The 21850-nt window shown below is 40.4% G+C and overlaps 1 long non-coding RNA gene across 1 annotated transcript; it reads right to left on the bottom strand.

The window, feature by feature from the left end:
• Positions 1-298: 298 nt before the first annotated feature.
• LOC131229453 (uncharacterized) lies at positions 299-3028 on the bottom strand. Its single transcript, XR_009163331.1, has 2 exons — positions 2660-3028; positions 299-1400 (listed from the first exon to the last, which is right to left on the bottom strand). It is a non-coding gene; the product is annotated as an uncharacterized LOC131229453 (long non-coding RNA).
• Between the last annotated feature and the right edge of the window lie 18822 nt (positions 3029-21850).

Here is a 21850-nt window from a genome sequence, read left to right as displayed (position 1 = left end):
GCATTGTACTCAAAGTTTTTTATCATAGTAGATTTTGTGATAGTGTCTTGGTTATTGTTCGTGGGTTATGCTTACTGTTAATCAAACTCATGTTAAAAAACCTCCTTATAGGATCCCAAGATCGGAACTTAGTGTATGGATGTCGGGAGCTAAGAATGGGATACTATGGAGGCTGTCGGTGCCGAATTCGGCGATTGGGAATTTTGTGAGCCCGATTTCCAAGTTTGGGGCGTGACAGAATTGCTCACCTTCTAGTATTCTTTCATAATCCATTCCCTGCCTTGATTTTGTCAATTTACAGTTTTTAATCTTTAGACTTCAAAGCTTTCCTACAAATCTCCTATTTAGAATTTTCTGCTCTCTAGTCTCATCAACCAAGAACATGTGAGTTACTAGAAAAAATGCAAAATACATAATGAACCTTATCAGAGTTGCTAGAAAAAATGTAAAATACCAAGAAAGGTGATCTTGCTTGCAACAAAACTAAAGAAGAAGTTCCCATGCAAAAGACCTTGATTATAACACAAGGCGCAGTATGACATAATTGCCTAAGGTGGCTGCCCATGAAGGTATTTTCTATTTTTGGCCAAGAGTTCTTACAATCAAATCTTCTGGCTGAAAGGAAAAAAAAATCATAAACCAAATCTATAATCAACATTCAAAACCTTAACATTTCAACCAGATCAGAGCTATGAGGGTAGAAGAACACGAGAATCAAACCAGATCTACTTCATTTTACAGAAAAAATAAAACCCAGCAAAAGAAAAACCCCTAAAAAAGGCCTAATTAAGGTATAAACATCCCAAGATTTGAGCCAAGGTTAGGGCAAAAACACCCCCACCACAGTTGATGCATCTCTAAGATTTGACCTCAAAAGCACTTACTCACTATGCAAAAACCTACCCAAAGTGTAAGCAACTCTCCTAATGTTCCTCCAAGAACCTATTTTCAGCAACCAATCCACCCTTTCATGTCAATGATGCTCTCAATAATAGAAAAAAAAAAAAAAGGAAACCCATTGAAGAACAAGCTTTAGATTTTCTAAAGACCGCCTTCAATCATGTTAAAGGAGCGAAGCTGAAACTCCAATGAATATCTAGATCTAACAAATCTAACAATAATAAGAGCACTACAATATCCATGCCTCGTCAATGGATATTGACAAAATTTAAAACTGGATTACCCTACAATGTTGATTTTTTTACATAATCAATGCATCAAAAGCTAGAAACAATAGTTGATTTCTACTTTCTAAAGAAGTTTGCAACAACAGAAATGCAAAATCAAATGTAATAGACATACTCCCATGGCACATTGCCGACATGCATTCGATCTCCTTCATTGTCTTCATAAATAAGAGCATAGTTGGGAGTTATTACCTTGCCTTCTTCATTTTGTATCTGCTTCTTTAAGTAATTTACTATAAAAAAAAATTCAAACACAACGCAAAAAAATCATTCACTTGAGCTTAAATGTGGTTAAATTACTAAGAATTACACCCAAAACTCAGCATAACTTATACAAAATTTCAACATAGCAGTACTTAGTATATTTACACTAAAGAATCAAACAGGAAAGATAGCCTGAGTAAAACCACAGAGTTTAAAAATAAGCAAGAGGAAAATATCATAGAACCATCCCATAGAGAAAAACCATTAAGAAGTATGCAATCTAAGAAGGGGCTGCAAATGGACCTAGAAATGCTTTAGACCCTAATTTTGAGCTATCTAGGCCTATTGAAATTTTGGTTTTCATAGCAGAAGCCATGAGAGTCAAAGTTCTAACACTGACTCAACAAGATTTCAAGCCAATTCACTAGGAAAATCGTTCGTGGGTGTGGCTTAGTCCTAAGTTGGACAAGCCTCGGTCGAGTTAACTTAACTTATGGTGAATCGAGCCCAATTCGCGTGCCTAGTCAACCATTTTTAACATATGTTGAAGGTAGCCAATGAGTTCTGAACTAAAAGGTCCATAACCAATGCCCCATGTGCTGCTTTTTTATTTCAACTATTGTATATATTTTAATTATTATTATATAGAGTCTGAGTCAAGTAAGACTTTGTGGAGTCTTAGAGTTCACCCAACCTGGTGGCATATCGAGTCAAGTTTTTGGGTCTTGAACAATTACCATTTTTAAAACCATGAATTGTTGAATTGGGTCTATTAAAATAAATAGAGAATAGTAAAACAGAACAATCTACTAAGGCAAAAATATGCTCAGACACATGGATTCACATCACAAAAATCATTGAAGAGGTGTTATAAGAACATAGATAAATCAACCATATCAGCTACTAACATTAGAGAGAGATGCAACTTCCAACTCCCAACCAACGAAAAAGGACATGATAAGAAACATGGATGAGAAGAAAGTGATATGTAGAGTTCTGCAAAGTCCCATGCAACCATGGTACGTCTCCTAGACATCCAAGCTGTCCACCAGGTCGGCCACATAGTGTATACTGAACATGGACCAGTGACAACTTGTAACCCAACCAAATGCACCCTAAAATGCACTATTAGCTTTCTTTTCTTTCTTTTTCTTTTTCTTTTTGTTTTACACTAAATTGTTAGCTTCAAGAAGAATGAAAAGTAACAAATAAGTGCTCAAAAATATCATGGCAAGTAATTAATCAAATAAGATGTTAATAGACTTGACCTCTACTATTGACATTACCATGCTTAAGCCTGTCAACTCCTGCAATCACAAACCCATAAGTAAATCAGAGCCATTAAAAAAAAAAACCAAAGACAATACACAACCACAAAGCAATTGGACAACCAACCATCAGCTGATCAACACTGAAGCTGAGAGGGCCCATGAGTATCTTGTCAGTCTCGGTAGCCTCTCCTTGCGCGAGGTGAGAGATGTTGCCTGGATTTTGCAGGTTCTCGAGGGAGGAGACCATCCTGTCAGACATTCCTCTCAATTCACCACCTGACTTTGAATAGAACCCGACAACAAAGAATTTCAAAAGTAAACCATCAAATCTGATGAAATCAACATCAAATCGAATTTTAAAAAAAAATCCTCAACCATAAAAATGCTAAAAAAATTCATAAAATTAATAGATTTCTAGCAAAAAAGGGGGAAAAAAGTGAAGATCGAAGGGATCTGACTGGCTTCATCCTTGTCAAACATGCCAAATGCCTCCTTCAACTTAGAGATCTGATCATCCCCAAACTCACCTCTATCGGTGTCGATGTTGGCGTGGATGCAAAATTGGCCACCTTCAATGGAAGAGATCGAGAACAAGAGAAGAGAAACATCGAGAGCAAGAGAGGAAAATTGAGAGTGAGAGAGGGAGAGAGATCGAGAGCAAGCGAGAAAAATCAAGGGCTAGAGAGGGAGAGAGATTGAGAGCAAGAGAGGGACGATTGATTGAGAAGAAGATGAGGGAGAGATGGGAGTATTTTAGGGAGGAGATGAGAGATTGGGTTTCAGGGAGAAAGGGTCGGACGGTGTGTTTTTCTAGGGAGGAGATGAGAGAGAGAGAGAGAGAGAGAGAGAGAGAGGAAATAAGAGAAGTGGAATGACTCGGGCGGGTATTGGGACTTTTACAATAAATTTGTGACCGCGGGTCACTTCGAGACATTAAAAAAATGTCGGGAAGTCCAGCATTTCTTATAGTGTCACTTAAACAAAGCATGAAAAACAAACTAGGAAAGAAAAATTCTTTGGCGGCTGTTTCACCCTTGTGTATGCTCCTTAAAACCTTTCCAAACCCTAGAATGTGCTTTGGAGCATCCTAAGGAGTCCTATTTATAGTTATGGAACTCCAACTTTCGCACCGAGTTGGAAAAATCTAGAAACCGCATCAAATTTATGCACTCTGCACAATTTTTCAGAATAAACTTCCAGAACTTTCATTTTTTAAATTCAGAGTTTCAAAATATGTTTTTCCAAGACAATTTTCATAAATGTATTTTTTTAGGACAATTTTCATGATTCCTTTTCTTTTTCTTAACTTCAAATCTTCAATTCTCTTTATTCCTCACTTGGTATCCTTGGATCTTTGGCATGTGAATTCTTCATTAATGACTTCCAAATCTTCATTTAGTAATCTTTTGAGCATAAATCTTCTTTTTGGCATCAATTTCACCTTAAGCTCTCGAAATCACCTTACGCATGAAAACATGCATAATTAGATTGATTAAGCACTATCATGTTTATAAAACCAACATATAAATAGGAGAAAATATTTAATATTTCACACTCAACTATTTACAAAAATTCCAAGGCAGTGCGAAAGATAATATTTTACAACTATAAATAGGAGTGCTTAGGACATCCCAAATCATCTTCTAGGGAATAAGGAGTGGAGTCAAAGGGTGAAGAAGCCTCCCAAGAGTTTTTCTTCCACTTCTTTAGTTTATTTTCATGCTTTGTTTAAGAGTTTTTGGTTTAATCATGTCCATGGTTAACTAAACTTCTTAGCTAGGGATAAGAGGTGAAGCGTGTAACATGTTGGGATGTTTATCTTGCTTTGATTATTGTTTATGTTGAACTTCATTGAATTCTAGTTTGATATTAAAGGAATATTTTTAATTTTCTATGATTTGTTGTGATTCAAATTACAATAGATTTTATGATAGCTTTAAATATCTTCTTTTCTTGTTTTGAGGTTGTGAGATTAGTAAATCATGTTGTTCACCATCGTCTCCTGAGCATGGTAAGGGAATCCCTTCCGATCATCACAATTCTCCCCCATTGAGAATTAGGTCAATAAAAAGTTCAGATTTAATTTAAATTACTTTATCTTCCAATTGGATAGGATAAGACTCCAATTCCAATTATATTCCTTGAATCAAATAAGGTAGCAGCATCTTGATAGCTACGAGTGGATCCTTGGCATCCTAGTTCTCACCTTTAAATTCATAAGTTTTAATCAACATTATTCACAGTCACTTTCAATTATTTCAGAATTCAGATTTAGATCTTCTTCTAGTTCTAGTTCTAGTTATTTTCAGAATACATACAAGTTTAGTCTCTGTGGATTCGACCTAAGTCTTACCGAGTTATTACTACATCGTGACCCTACACTTGGGGTTGTGAATAGGCATTAAAGATACTTTGATGGCATCAAAGTATCGAGGGTTATATATACGGTGCGAGTGGGAATTTTCATTCTCTATCATTTTTCTTACGACCGTACGTCTCCCGACTTGTCTTGGGAGCTCCGGTGACTACTTTGCATTCTGTTTCTCTTCACCATTTGTGCTCTCCAAATTGGTAAGACCTTCCATTTGTGATTATTCACTTTCATTTCATTGGCTAGTCTTCCTAGGGCTTGCTAAAATCAATTTGGGGTTTTTGTTTTTTCGGGTGTCTTCATCCCATTTTGTCTTGCATTTTCTTCCATTTTGTCCATTTCTCCTGTAAATCTCACAATGGCAAAGGACAAAATAAAAGCAGTAGAGGCAGGGGAGTCATCTAGGCCGGTTAGAAAGAAAATGCATAGTCGGCCTAGATCTGAGCAGCCTCCACCCGATGCAATGACTTCTCCTCCAATATCCCCGGTTACATGATCGGAGAGATCGCGACTAACGGCTCCTACTCTGGCTCCCATTTAAACACTTGACCCGGAAACCCTGATTCCAAAAGTTCCTCCTCGTCCTGAAAACATATATAAGAATTTCGAGGAAGGAAGATGGTATTAAAAAAACCCATGGACCGAGATTGTATTAGGCCCTATGGGATAGAGGCAATATTGGAAAAAGTGGGGTGGAACAAACTGCTTGATTTTGGAGGTGTGATCAGAAATGCTCAGGTATATTGCTTCCTTTCATATTGTCACTCCCTAGTCCTAGACCCTACATCATTCGAAGCCACAATAGGTCAAAATACGCATAAAATCACCCTAGCCACCATCACTCAACTCATTGGTGTCCCAGGCTCTCATCAGGGCTTAGCTGATCATGATTTTGACTCTATATATGTTAGGGTCGAAGTTACACGGTTCTTGTGTAATGGTAAGAATGTACCATGGCATCAAGGAAATGCACTTCGGTCCTCCAACATGGCAAAACAGTATCGAGTCCTCCATGACATCTTCTTTTCAAATGTCTATCCACGTGGGACCAACAAGTCAGACTTGAACCCTTTTATGCTCGGCATTATCTACAGTGTCTGTCATGGAATCCCCTTGTGCCTACCCACCATCATAGTACATCAAATTATGTATTGTATTTAGAGCACTTGGGACACATTCATTCTGTTTCCACATATCATTTGTCTTCTATCCCAATTTGTGGGTTTGTTACCCACAACCAATTGTACTAGGTCTGCTCCCAAGTTCACCAAACATAATATCAAAAGGATCCGCCTAGATGACTAGGCGGCTTCAACATCACGATCACAACTGCAAGATGAGGACCTATAAGGCGAGACTGAAGCTAAAGCGGCTAAAACTGAAGCCGTTGAAATTGAGGCAGCTGACACTAACCATCTGACGAAGGATGAGCAGCGCACCACTCACAAGCTCCCATGCATCCCAGAAAGACGCCGCATGCCATATCGTGACCAACGAGAGTCGATCTTGCAGCGATTAGACCATTAAGGGGAGCGTCTCTCGAGTCGGAAGCAGGCATCTGAGGCCACACAAAGAGGATTAGAGCGGGTGGAACAAATGATCAAGGACCTAATTGCTACAATCACGTGTCGACGAGATGACACCACTCCACATGAGGGTGGTCCATCTAGTTAGATTCCAGTTCAGTCAATGCACAATCAGGGTCGCAGGCTTGAGCATCGGTTATCTTTTTGGATGCCAAGTCGGTCTGATCAATCTTCATTTACACATTGATGATCAGATTTATGCGTGTGTGACTTTTTTCGGATATTTGTGCCTGTAAGGGCTTATGGGGTATGGATACTACTACCCAAGCTTGAGGTGGTTCTTTTTGTTAAATGAATGATGATATTTTTTTGTAATTACTAATTGATACTATCACTCTCATTTTGGTGTGTGTGTGTGTGTATGGCATTCCCCCATCACATCATGTTCTTAATACGCATTCCATCGTTGTATGAACTTATGTGATCATAGTCCTTATCTTCCAATATGACTGTTAAATTCCAACCTTCAGTTCTTTTTGGCACATTTCTTATACTACTAACCCTTTACCAATAACTGACAAAAAGGGAGAGAACCATACTCCCACCATTGCATGTGTTTTCTATTTGTGTTTATCACTAAATCACAATGCAGGAAGTTAAGGGGAGTATGAAGAAAGGGGGAGCTACCACTCAAGTTGTAATCGAGTTGTAATAGGAAATTGTGTAACAAATTAAGTGTTTGTAATACCTAGGGTTGTTAGGTGTGTTTTGTCACGTAATTGACAATGGGGGAGATTAAAAGTACCCTAGTTTGTCAATATACATGAATGTTGAATCAGTCTGTCAAGTGAGCCCCAAGCTGAATATTACAAGATCAAAGACTCAACCAAACTGAAGAAGTTCGAGTGTTGACAAAGGTAAATAAACCTCACTTCCCTAACCAAACCCTAAGGCATAAGACCCGTCAATAAAGAACCTAAAACCTACCCACATCTATTTTTAAAATCCCTTGGTAAGCTTTGGTTTAGAACACTTTGAGTTGGAGGAAAATGAACTATACAGGAAAAATCAATGTCATGATGATTGCATCGATATGCAATCAGGACAATTCTGATGGTATCGAACATGGTTTGATTGCATCAAAATAAAACCCATACAATCCAGCAACAAACTAAACAAATGTTGGGTATTATAGATTACATCGAAGGAAGTTCGATGATATCAAAACTTATGTTTCGATGGCATCGAACCAACTTTGATTGAATCGACCTAAGGCTTATTCCCTCCATGTCTAAAATTCTCTAAATGTTCCTCGAAGTAATCGAATTTCCTTCGATCACATCGAGAGTAAGTTATCGATGGCATCGAATCTCATTTGATTGCATCGATATACGGACCAGTTTGTCCAGCAAGCTTTAAACAAAAATCTAATACTTTCGATCACATCAAAGACTTTTTGATGACATTGAAATACAAATTTCAATAGCATCGGAGGTTTGATCGATGGCATCGAAAAGGGGACAAAATTGTCCAACAACCAAATTATATTTTTCAAAGGGATCCCGATGGCATCGAAACATCTCTCGATGTCATTGAAGTTCACGTTGATGGCATCAAAGTTTGATCGATGAGATCGGACAGAATCTATCCTGCATCTAACTGATCCTGGTGCAGGAAGTCGATGTAATCAGAGAAGGTTCGATGACATCGAAATTCAAATTTTGATGGAATTGAATACCCTTCAATGGCATCAACAATGTTAGATTTCTGCCCGTTTATTAACCTTTGGGATTTAACTTTATATATACTCTTAGGTTGTTTTTGGGAAAAACGGCGAGAATTAAAGGGAGCTTGAGTGAGTTATTGTAGTAGTTAATACCCTTATCCTCAAGCCCTCTTTCTCGTAAGAGTTCATCATTCAATCCATAGCACAAGCATTTATTGATATTATCATTGCTTAGATCGAGTTATGAACTCGGGCATTCATTGAGTTTCCAGTAGTACTCTTTAATGGTTAATCTTTGTACTGGAACTTTTGAATGTTTAGCTTATAGGAATCTTCTCTAAACTCTGAAGATAAATCATTTATTAGAGAAGATCAGACTAAACCCTAAACCTACAACCTCAGATCATTGATTGGAGCATGAAAAGGATGGTTGCAATTAAAGGGACGTTGAGAAGATCTTCATCAACATGTGCTAAAACGAGGCTCACTCACTTATTTGTAAGTATACAGAGTCCGTTGAGTATGAAGCCATTTCCTTGTGTAGGATTGAGATTCAAAGTTTGAGTTGACAAACTCGCTAAGACCTTTCGTAAGCCTCTAACGGGAGAATACATTGTGTGTCCTTGTGTAGGACTTGAGTCCTTATGTAGGCATAGGTTACCTTATGTAGCTCTTTGTTGTGTCTGTGTGTAGGACTCATTGCCTTGTGTGGACTCCCTAGTTAACCTTATGTAGGTTGTTACGGTTCATGGTTAACCTGATTTAAAACTATTGATAGTGAAATCCAGTACACTCTAGGAGAGAGTGCGTCCGCTAGGAGTGGAGTAGGTAAGTAGCCGAACCACTATATATGATTGTGTTTTGGATTTCTATTTGTGAATTGATTTAATTATGTTATGTTTCTTAAATAATTATTTATGATGCACGATTAAATGGATGTCTAAGCATTGATAGGAATCACATCCCACACACTCACATACACTATCTCCATAAGCTAGTTATTTTACATACAAATCATGTGTAGCCAGTGTGAATGGACCCTCTATTAGGTTGGAAGCCTTAGAGTTACATTGTCTTACTTAGTTTGATAGATAAAATTAATTCAAGGCCTTGTATGTTTTAACAAGTAAACATTTTTTAAAAGTCCTATTCACCCCCCTCCCCCCCCCCCCCCAAAGGATAGTTGGACACAATGCCATACTTCGATTAGTTCTCCTACCGCAATTTCACCTATGGGTTGTTTGGATCTCAATCGATGCCATCAGGGTGACTTCGATGGCATCGAAACTTGACCTCAATGCCATCGGGAATTCTGGCCATAAATCCAATTTGGTTGTAGGACATTCTTGACTCTCAATCGATGTCATCACTAGGTCTTTGATGCCATCAAAGGTTGTTTAATGGCAGCTCGATGCCATCGAACATAGCCTGGAATCTACGAGTTTGGGCTATCTTTTACACAACAGATTCGCACATCTTCTATCCTTCTTTATCATATTTTTCTTGGTCTCTTAAGGCTAAGGGATGATCAAATTTATATTCCTACTTGGGACAAGATCATCTAGAGGCTATAAGGTGGTTTTGGTCAAGGGTTAGGGTCATCAAGGCATCTCGTTTACATGTTCATGCTCCTTGATGCTTCTACTATGCTTGTGTCTTCGGTCTTCACTTTCCAAAGGCTCAATTGACTACAGACATAATGGCTCGTACGATTGACAAATCAGTGTACAAAAATGAGTGCATTAATAAACGTGGCCAGGTCCTTGACCATTTTCCTCTTTCAATCGTGTTCAACACTCTTTTCTTCAAAATTTCTCTTCAGCAACATCAGTTGCGCTTCCAAAGCAACAATCTATACGCTCATGTCCTCCAACTCGGCCTCTAAAATCTTCAGTTCTGTGCCGTTAGCAGACAACCTCTCAACAATATCAATAGCCATAACTACTTAGAATTCTTCTATTATGTGCTCAGCCTCGAGGCCCCCGATAGTGGTGTAGAGCTCGTATCTTTCTCTGATGTAGTTCAGGAAATCCCTAAGTGCTGGCAACTTAGCCAAAAGATTCTCATCTGAACAAGAGAAAATTTGCTATTAATCGATCAACTTAGTAAGCTTAACAATCATATCAATCGATACAGTCTCTGATACCGCCAAGTGTATGAGGGTTTGGATCTGTTTCTTGAGATGTTGTAACTTGGTGAAAGGGATGGGAGACTTGGCCACAATGACATCGTTGATAGAGCTTGTTGGAGGGAAGCGATGATATCCTCAACTGGGAGCAAGTCTTTCAACATTGTAGTAAAAGCTGAGGCATCATCGGTTGGTATCGGCATTGATATTGGAATTGAGGTCAAGCGAGGCAAAGAGACATCAGTTGTGGGGACCTCATCCATTGCCTACGTGAAGATAATTACCTCGTGTGTTGCACTCAGTTGAAGAGGCTCTTCAATTTCTATAGGAAGAGATATCGTGGTCAAAGGAAGGTGCTGAATGGATGGATGAATGGGTCGAGGGAACAATCCACTTTTGGAGCTTTGATGAGTGATGCTTGGGGGACGATCATCCTATTCTTCTTCTTCTCGGTTGACAACAATGGTTGATGTTTGAGGGATGTCGATCATGTATTCAGACTTCATGAAAACAATTGTAGCCTCAGAGGAGCTTCATTACTGACAGTTCCTTCAGAGTCGATAGTTTGCACTCCCATTATCTCGAGGATATTGGTCGCAGGCTGACGTTGTTGTAACAGTTTTATGCCATGATGATTTTCTTTTTTACAGTCGATACTTCTCGAGTAAATATAAAAAAGGTTAGAATTAGTAAAAAGATGAGGTGAAGGGCTTGGAGAAGTTATATAAGTGAAAATAGTCTCCACCTAAATTAGAACAAATGATGAAGGTGACGAATCATCTGTCCATAGATTGAGGATTTTTTATAACCATCGCCATCGCTCGTGTAGAAGTTAAGAATAATGGTGGATTGGGGTGATATGGAGTAAGGTACTTCTCATTGAACAGAAGATTGGGGTTATGTAACTTTTTCCTATCCTACCACCATTTATTCCAGCATTTATTATAGTGGGCTTCTTGATGATGTTTCAGACCTTCTTCAATTTCTTTATAATAGTCTTCAACAGATAGCCCTGACCAATATTTGGTTTTGAAGTATTTTTCAAATGAAAACAGCTTTTGTTGAGGAAGTACCTGATTGCCATCGTCCTTTGGTTGAGGTTGCCAACAATCAATTTGTTATTATTGGCTAAGAAGGTGGATCAACGCTTGTGAAGACTAGAGTAGGAGTGTAAAGCCCGTATCCTAGACCGTACCGTTCCATAGGCTTCCGCGGTCCTCCCAGTCGAATTTCGACGACCCGAGATATGTTATCGATGTTTGCGCGCAATCTTAAGTCGTGTCTCATATATCAGAGTCGGCTCGACCCGAGACTTGTACCCTTGCAACCGTGTCATCGCCACGGTTCCGACGCTGCGTCTTGCGCACTGAAGCAACACCCGGGCCAGGAAATGTGGGCCCATGTTCAGTTCGAGAAAAATACCATGCGTTGTAATCCCAAGAGAATCCATCACATTAATCAAGTACACATCACTCCCATCACTCACACCCATCCCCAAAGTCAACTCTCTCTCTTACACAAGTACTCCCATCACTCACATCTCTCATCTCTCTCATCTCTCTCATTTCTCCCAAGCAACTCACGTCCCAACCTCCATGAGAGAGAGCTTGGTGTGGCCCACCTTCTTACCTCCCATCTCCACCATCCAAGCTTCATCTCGACCATTGAATCTCATCTATCAGAGCTCTAGAATGCATTGATGGAAGGAGAAGTCCATGATCAAAGGTGGGTGATCTTGTATTTACTTTTTGTGATTTAAGGGCCCACTTATTGTAGGACCCATCTTGATGTATGCACTGTATTGAGGGGCTCATAGTGGCGGGGTCCCTTCATCTCACCGATCTCTCTCTCTGTCTCTTCTTCCCTATTTTGCGACCCACCATGATGAATGTATTTTATCCATCCGTCCACCGAGTGGGCCCACTCGACAGTCCATTTAGATGGACCTGATTGAAGGAAAAACACAAATATCAACTTAATCTCGTTGATTGTGGGGTGACCCACTCACATGGACCCCACCTTGATGTGTGTACACTACATCCTCATAGTCCATTTGGAGAGACCATGGATCAGATGGGCCAGGTGTACTGTCCAGCCTGCTGTCAAGCAGCAGGCCTGGATACAAGGAAAATAAAATATCAGCTTGGTCCTATGGACCCCACCACGATTTATGTGTTTCATCTATTACATGTGCTGGCCCGACGTGGGATCCACACGTGATGCATGTGGTGTCCACACCGTCTAGCAAAGGACGGTGGGACCCACCTGATGTATGCGTCTTATCATGGCCATCCAACCATTTGACGTGGACCTCACCATGGCAGCATGTGAGGCCCACCTTGTAATGATGTATGGATTATATCTATACCGTCCATCCATCTGTATTAGCATTGGTAAGTATTTAAAATAAATAAATAATATAATATAATATAATATAATATATGATATATATAAGTGTATAATATATATATATATATATATATATATATATATATATATTATACTGGTGGGCCACACCACGTGGCCTCACCTGATGTATATGTTTCACCCATCCCATCCACTGTCCAGACCACTGGACGGTGGGATTCCCATGATGTATGTGTTGTATATACACCATCCATCCGTGGGACCTGCCCTTGATGTATGTGTAATATCTACACCATCCAGACGAGTGGGACAGTGGGACCCACCTTTATGTATGTGTTCGTCAAACCATCCATTTATGTGGACCCCACCAAGAATATAGCTGTTGCATTGACATCTGCAATTCCTAGGGGTCCTGATCTTAAGGTTTGTGTTATGACTAAACCGTCCAGCTGGGACGTGGACCCCACTTGTTATGGTGTTCTGATCACACATGTAATGTATTGGGTTTAATCTCCATTGTCCGTGCAGTGGACCCCACATTGATGTATTTATGGCCCATTTGATGAGGCCCAGTATGATGTAATTGTGGCTCATTTGGTGAGGCCCTGTAAGGCCCGTATCATAGTCTGTACCGTTCTGTAGGCTTCCACAGTCCTCCCGGTCGAATTCCGGCAACCCTCAACCTGTATCCGATGTTTGCGCGTGATCCTGAGCCGAGTCCTGCATATTGAAGTCGACTTAACTCAAAACTTGTACCCTAGCGACCGTGCCGTCGCCACAGTTCGGACGTCGCGTCTCGTGCGCCGAGGCGATACCCAGGCCAGGAGATGTGGGCCAACATTCAGTTCAAGAAAACGTCGCACATTTATGAAATCCCAAGAGAATCTCTACAACATGTCAAATCAATCAAGTACATGTCGCATCACCTAAAACCAACCCAAAGTCAACTCTCTCTCTCACCACCCATCCCTTTTCAAGTACACCCATCACTCACCCATCACTCACCCCATCACTCTCTCTTTCAATCTCTCTCTCATCTCTCTCTCTCTCATTTTAAAATCCATCTTCCAAGCAACCATGGGAGAGGTGGACGTCCATGGGAGAGAAGTCATGTGTGGCCCACCTCCCTACCACCCAATCCAACCATCTAATCTCCATCATCCTCCGTCAAAGCCGAAGCCAAGGAGTTTGGCGTTCCATCAGACTAAGAAGGTGGCTAATAGGTGGGTGATCGACCGTTGGATTTCATTTTGTTTAGGGATCACTTGTTGTGGGACCCATCACAGTGTATGCATTATATAGGGAGGGCCCATAGTGGCGGGGTCCCTCCCCTTCTCACTGATCTCTCTGTCTGTGTCTCTCTCTCTCTCTCTCTCTCTCTCTCTCTCTCTCTCTCTCTCTCTCTCTCTCTCTCTCTCTCTCTCTCTTGTGATGGGTGTGGCGCACTAGATCCACACCGTTCCTGGTTGGAACAGTGGGTCTCCACCATGATATATGTGATATTCCACACCATTTAGACAGTTTGGACAGCACTGGACAGTTTGGACGGTGCTGTGAAGGTCGTCTAAACCATCTAGACAGTGTTGGACTAGCCCCACGATGGGCCACCATGATACATGTGTTTCAACTACACCGTCCAGATCGAGAGGACCACCGTGATGTATGGTTTAATCCACACAGTCCCTGGTTGGGACAATGGATCTCCACCATGATGTATGCGTATATCCACACCTTCCATCCATTTCTCTGGGACGTGAGGCCACCTCACACATGTGACTCGTGTGAGGGTGGGCCCCCTATATGTATGTATTTTAACTTGCATCGTCCATCTAGACGTGCAGGGCGTGCTTTGGTGGGCTGCACGTTGCAGCGAGCAGCACTGTCCGTGCTGCCATGGTACCCAGCATGATGTATGTTTTGGATCCACATCGTACACGTGTGGTCCACTGTGATATATGGGTTTCATCATACCGTCCATTTACTAGACGTGGACCCCACCATGGCAGCGAGTGGGGCCCACTTTGTTTTAATGTGCAAATCCACGCCATCCATTTCCGGATGGTGCAAAGAGGGGTTGCCCATGATGTGTGCATTCTATCTATAATGTCCATCCGTTTGGTGATGAGGGCCACGTGTGGGAGTGGGACCCACCTCGATGTAAGTGTTTTAGCCACGTGGTCCAGCGCCTGGACGTGGGTCCCATATTGCTGTATGTGTTGCATCCCCACCACCGTCCAACAGGTGGGACGGTGGGCCTCACCTTGATATATGTTTTGGACCCACACCGTCTGTTCATTTTTCAAAATAGGTGTGGTCCACCTTGATTTTTGTATTCTATTGCCGCACCATCCATCATCTAGATGGTGGGCCAGCAGGTCACATCAGCAGCAGCAGTTGCTGCATCGACGTCAGCAGGATCTGTGGGTCCCACCTTGATTGTATGGATTTCCTCCACACCATCCAGATTGTGTTGGACGGTGCTGGACAATGTTTGAACAGTGCTGATCATCATTAGTGGCCACGTGCCCCATAGAATGATAGTGTACAGCAATACACATATTACACCTGTAACCATTGAAATAATTTTTAGTGTGGTCCAAGTCCACTTAAGGCCCATTGGTGTGGCCCATTTATGAGGCCCATCATGATGTATATTTGAGGCCCATGTGATAGGGCCCGCCTACCTTGTATTTAAGGCCCATATGATGGGGCCCACCTGCTTGAATCTGAGGCCTATGGGCAGGGCCCATTGTAATGTATTCGTGGCCTATGGGCAACCCACCTGTTGGATATTTGAGGCCCACCTGTTATATATTTACGGCCCATATGTCGTGGCCCATTGTGATGTTTTTTCGGCCCATTTGGTAAGGTCCATTGCGAAGTATATTAGGCCATTGTGTGAGGCCATGGGCCCACTCTATGTTTGGCTGTATGTGGGATACTGCTTGAAAGCGATGTTGGTTAAATGTCCACATTGATGGGCAATGATGGTTGGATGTCCACATTGTGACCTTTCCTTAAGCCTTGTTAGGCCCATTCTCACCGATTCTGATTGTCGAGGCCGATTCCAATTATCGAGACCGATTCCGATTATCGAGGCCGATTCCGATTTCGATTGTTGAGGCCGATGGTTGAGGCTGATTCCAATTCTGATTGTCGAGGCAGATTACTGAGGCCGATTCTGATTTCAATTGTCGAGGCCGATTCCGATTGTCGATACCGATTCCGATTGTCGAGGCCGATGGTTGAGGCTGATTCCAATTATCGAGCCTGATTATTGAGGCCGATTCCAATTGTCGAGGCCGATTGTTGAGGCCGATTCTTATTCCGATTATCAAGGCTAATTCCGATTGTCGATACCGATTCTGATTGTCGAGGCCGATTCTGATTGTCGAGGTTGATTTCAATTTCGATTGTCGAGGCTGATGGTTGAGGCCGATTCCAATTCCGATTGTCGAGGCTGATTGTTGAGGCCAATTCTGATTCTGATTATCGAGGCTGATTATCGAGGCTGATTCTGATTGTCGACACTGATTCTGATTATCAAGACCGATTTCAATTGTCGAGGTCGATGGTTGAGGCCGATTCCGATTCCGATTGTCGAGGCCGATTCCGATTGTTAAGGCCGATTATATAGCCCAATTGTCGAGGTCAATTATCGAGGCTAATTTCGATTGTCGAGGCTGGATATCGAGGCCGATTAACGAGGCCCATTGTGATGTATATGCGACCCGTATTTGAGGCCGATTGTGATGTGCATTCGGCCCATGTTTGAGGCCCAATGTGATGTATATGTGGCCCGTATTTGAGGCCCGTTGTGATGTTGGTTAAATGTCCACATTGTCGAGGTTGATTATCGATGTCGGTTATTGATACCGATTATGAGTATGTGACAGCATAGCATCATAATACATGCCCATACGCATCATTCACATGTTTATTATGAGATGTGGTTGACCATTGCATATGTCATTGGGCAGGTTGTTATGAGACTCCCTAATAGGTGGAGGTTACCTCACATGAGCACACGGTATGCATAGAATTGATGCATGACTGGATTGTATGACTTATGTACCTTGCATTGTGTGTTGTAATTACCGTACGCCCTAACGACATCAGGGCCATAGCCTCCACAGGCATATCATGGACGGCCAAATGGAACACTGAAAATCTGTTATTGGCATCGGGCTATCATAGATGGCCCTGGGTGAAAATCTCTAAACCCTCTTGGTACCAAAGGACGCCCTAACATCGAGACTGAGTGGATACATGAGCGCCTAAGTGCCGAATACCAGGAGGCTACATCTCCCACTGTATCATGGTCAGTTGGGAGGGGATGTGTCCTTACCCACCCGAGGGTAGGGGGCATAGCTAGGCTGAGTTTGACCAGCTCTTGAATGAGTCTGCTATCGACGTGCCGGGTAGATATTGGTTGACTACTGGCCAAGAAAATAGTGAGATCTCTTCCACTTGCATGGTCACGCGTCAGTGGGCGGCGATTGCAAGTAGAGTGTACTAGACCCCGGTGATGATCCCAGAGATGTACATTACTGATTTGTGGAGCAGGAGTTGCATACTTAGCATTATATTCATTCATTCATTCACTGTCCACTCGGGCTGGTGGTGCGCAACTAATCATTATGTGTATTTTCCAAATGGCCAGGATTTCGATTAGGGCACGCGACTAACCTGAGATCAGGAGCTTACCACATTGAATCTATCTATCCAAATTTAGGTATGGGATTAGTTTGGATAGAAGTCTTTTATGATAGGCCCCATACCCTGCGATACTGAAATGGCCTAGCTATACGTCCTAGAGGGGGGGTGAATAGGACGATGCCAAAATAAAACTGTAACGGCGGAATAAAAGAATATGATAACCAAATAAAATAAATCAATTCACAATGCTAAAATAAAAGCAACCTCAATAAACAAGAATTGAGATGTTGATATGAATTCAGTTCTAAGGACAACCTTACACCATAAAAACTAAGGGTTTATGGCAGGACAACCTTATTTCTAGAACTTCCTTTGTATTAAAAACTCAAACCAGAGAGGAATAAATAAATAGCAAGGAATTGAAATAAATAGCAAGGAATTGAAATAAATTGCAGGAATTTAAATCTAAATTATTACAACATTCCCACTGTGCTTTGAAATGTAAATTTTGCAACATTCACATCTACACATACATTCCACAATTCTGAATGATGAAAGATATAAAACTTAAGCAAGAATTCAAACCACACGATAAAAAATTATAGTGGTTCGCCTATGTGTACACCAACTGTTCAACAACAGCCACACAGAATGCTACTCCACTCCTCATATCCTCACACAGGGGATGTTAGCATTCACTAACAAAATAGGTTTCATAGGTTCACCTAAAACCTTCACAATTGTCTCTTTTTAACTTGGGCTTACACAATCCAAAAACCCATACTATCTGAGTTTTTTGGCTCTCCTCAAATAACCACACAATGAGATTTTTCTGACGAATCTCAAACAAAAACCAAAAGAATAGAAATTTTACATAAACATAAAATACCTGGATTTCTCCTTTCGTAGCAACCCGGAAGAACCAATCGGAGTAGAAGTTCGAATCAACATTCAATGTCCAATACTCACTTAAAATGATTCTAAGTTCTAATTGATTTTAAATTAAATCAAATGGGCGTAGCTATATTTGATTTTGATTCCAAGAAGAAGGAATACAACAATTCCTCTTTTCAAATAAGATTGGAATACAGGAATAAAATCAAATAAACAAGCTAACAAAAAGAGAATATTAATTATACACAACGTAGCTTAAAATGAACACTAACTTATCTCAGAATGGAGCTTTGATTTTCTTAAAGTGAGTTATAAAAATCTGAGATTCGTGTTCAATTTATAGTTGCAGAAATCACGTCTACGACAGGTCTTGAGAAAGCTTCGACTGGTCGTAGCAACAACGGCATTTTGAAATTTTAAGCGCGATCTTAAAAAACCGTTCTATGACTAGTCGTAGGGACTCTACGACTGGTCGTGGACCACCTACGACCGGTTGTAGCTGACCCAGGACTGGTCGTGGACCACCTACGACCGGTCGTAGCTAACCCAGGACTGGTCGTAGGAAACATGATTTACACACTATAGTTCGAGTCATAGATACACGACCGGTTGAAGGTTGAGTCATGACCCTCCTACGACCGGTCGACTAGTTCTCAAGACTGGTCGAAGCTTAACCAAAAATTTTCAAAAATCTTCAACAACTTAGGACTGGACTTGGAATTTCTTAGACTGGTCGAACCAGTGCTAGGACTAGTCGAATAAAGTCCAGGACTAGTCTTAGAACAGACCAAAATCGTCTAAAAAGATTCATCTTGAATTATGTAACCAAAATGACCTACCCTAAGGTCAATCTAAGGTCTATCATACCTGGAACATTAAGTATGAACATTGAACTTCATTCTTTTCAAATAATGGTTGACCTTTGAACCTTATGAAGCTTGAGATCTCTACTTGATGTAGCTTGATCTTGAGATCTTTTAAAGCTTGAAATTAAACTTCATCTTGAGTTGCACTTGAGTCTTGAAAAGTACTTGAGTCTTGAAGTGTTTATCGATGTAGCTCTGAACATTGATGTTTACAGAAGTTGAAAAGGTATATGACTTGACTTGGCTTGAAGTAGTTCGTCATTCTTGACAGAAGTAATGTCTTTATAGAGTTGAAGCGATGTCTTGAACAATGTCTTGAACATATGTATATCATCATACAAACATAAGACACAGATAGAGTTTTGGCACAACAAAATTTGACAACCAAATGAGCATGAGACCATAGCACTTACAATCTCCCCCTTTGTCAAATTTGTTTCAAAACACACTCCAATAAAAATAAGATAAGTACAACATGTTCAACAAAGAATCATGCACCAGTTTTAGCAGACAAACTAGCACACACATACATCTATACTTACTCCCCCTGAGTAGCAGCACTCACAGATATCATAAAGAAAATGCTACTCAAAAGGCTACTCATAGCAATAGCAATCCATAAGCAATAACACAAGTCTTCTCCCCCTTTTTGTCACAAAATGACAAAGGAAGAACAAATGAATAAGAATAATAAATAGGAGAGTAAAGTATCCAAGATATGAAATAAGGTGCATAAATCCATAGATCATGGGCTAGTCAAGTCCAAAGACAAATAAAAATAGTCTTACAAACTTAACAAGTGCAGAATAGTATTAAAGTTATTACAGACCAGGAGATAGAAACTTTTAGTCAAATTCAGAAGATGGAGCAGGATTAGATGGATCTATTTTGTGTAAACCCTTAGCAAGGCGCCGCATATACTTGCGCATATAAGCAAATTGAGTTGCTTGGGTTACACAAATTTGAGCCACCTCTTCTTGTAGAGAACGCAACCTTTCATTAAAATCAGAAGACTGATAATTTGGATCATTACCAGAGTCAGATTCTAGTTCATCAAAAATATCATTCATATCAACATCATCAAGAAGATTGCCAGCATCTTCCACTTCATTCCCAGCTTCAGTACCACTACCACCAACATCCACTTAGCCAGGAGCCAATCCCAATTTCATCTTGTTAATATTTGTATTGTTAAAAATAAGATGATGAATAGGGGCCTCTCCAACAAGCATAGCCACGAGCATGTGAGTAGCTAAAACAGTCATAAGATAAGCAAATGGAAGATCGCTATGACAAGGATGAATTTGAAACTGAATGATAAAATGACAAAGTAAAGAAGGTAGACAGATCTTTACACCAGTAATGACACAATGCAAAACACAAACCATAAAGGCAGTTAGTTCTGTTTTGTTGCCAGACCGCGGATACAGATTTGAGATAAAGATTCTATGAAGAACCCTGTATCTAGGTAACAGATACCTTAAGGGGAGCGCATTTCCTTTATGGGTCCATTGCACTTCCATATTGCATAAATCTCTAGTGAGCATCTGTTTTTCTGATTCAGAGGGTTTTTCAGATAATGTATGAATGGGAATACTAGATACAAGAAAACAACTAGATTCAAAAAATATGGAATGGGTTTTGATAGATCAGATTTTTGAAAAGAAGAACCGCAATCTTGCACTGAAAGACCAAATAAAGTGCATAAGAGTGAAAAATGAGATACAATAAGCAAGATTCTACAAGAAAAATGCAAAAGAACCACTAACCTTGAAGGAAAATGATGGTGGGTTCGACCGGTCGGGCTTAGGCTCGTTGGAGAGTGAAATGGAAATAAAGAAGAAGAAGTTTTTCCCCAATTAAAAGTGATTTCACGAGTTCCACAACTGGTCGTGGATATACACGACCGTCGTACCAAGACTAGTCGTGTATACTCACAACTGGTCGAGTACCAGTCAAAAATTACATTTTACAACTAATTTTAAAATTCAACCAAAAAGATAAATAAACATATATATAATATGATACAATAATGCAAGAATATTTAATTTAAATTGCACATACCAAGATCAAACTTTAATTTATTAAACCTACTTTTGTCAAACGGTTTAGTGAAAATATCCGCAAGTTGAGTCTCGGTAGGAATATATTCCAAAGATATTATTTTTTCTTCCACTAATTCACGAATGTAATGATACCTAATGTCAATGTGCTTGGTACGTGAATGCTGGATTGGGTTTTTAGAAATATTTATTACATTGGAATTATCGCAATATAAAACCATTGAGTCCTGTGTAATTCTATAATCGCTTAACATACATTTCATCCAAACAAGCTGAGTACATGCATTTCCAGCTGTAATGTATTCAGCCTCAGCAGTTGAGAGCGATATAGAACTTTGCTTCTTGCTAAACCAAGAAACTAAGAAATTTCCAATATAAAATCAACCACCACTGGTTGATTTTTTATCATCAATATTACCAGCCCAATCAGCATCTGAGTACCCAGCCAACTGGACACTAGTATCATATGGATACCAAAGACCCAAATGCACAGAACTTGCAACATATCTAATAATCCTCTTAACAGCAATTAAATGAGATTATTTAGGATTAAACTGATATCTAGCACATATACCAACACTGAAAGCT

Source organism: Magnolia sinica, chromosome 16 (assembly GCF_029962835.1).
Source record: "Magnolia sinica isolate HGM2019 chromosome 16, MsV1, whole genome shotgun sequence".
Taxonomy (NCBI): Eukaryota; Viridiplantae; Streptophyta; class Magnoliopsida; order Magnoliales; family Magnoliaceae; genus Magnolia; species Magnolia sinica.
The sequence above is the reverse complement of the archived record's forward strand: the minus strand, read 5'-3'. Positions and strand labels throughout refer to the sequence as shown.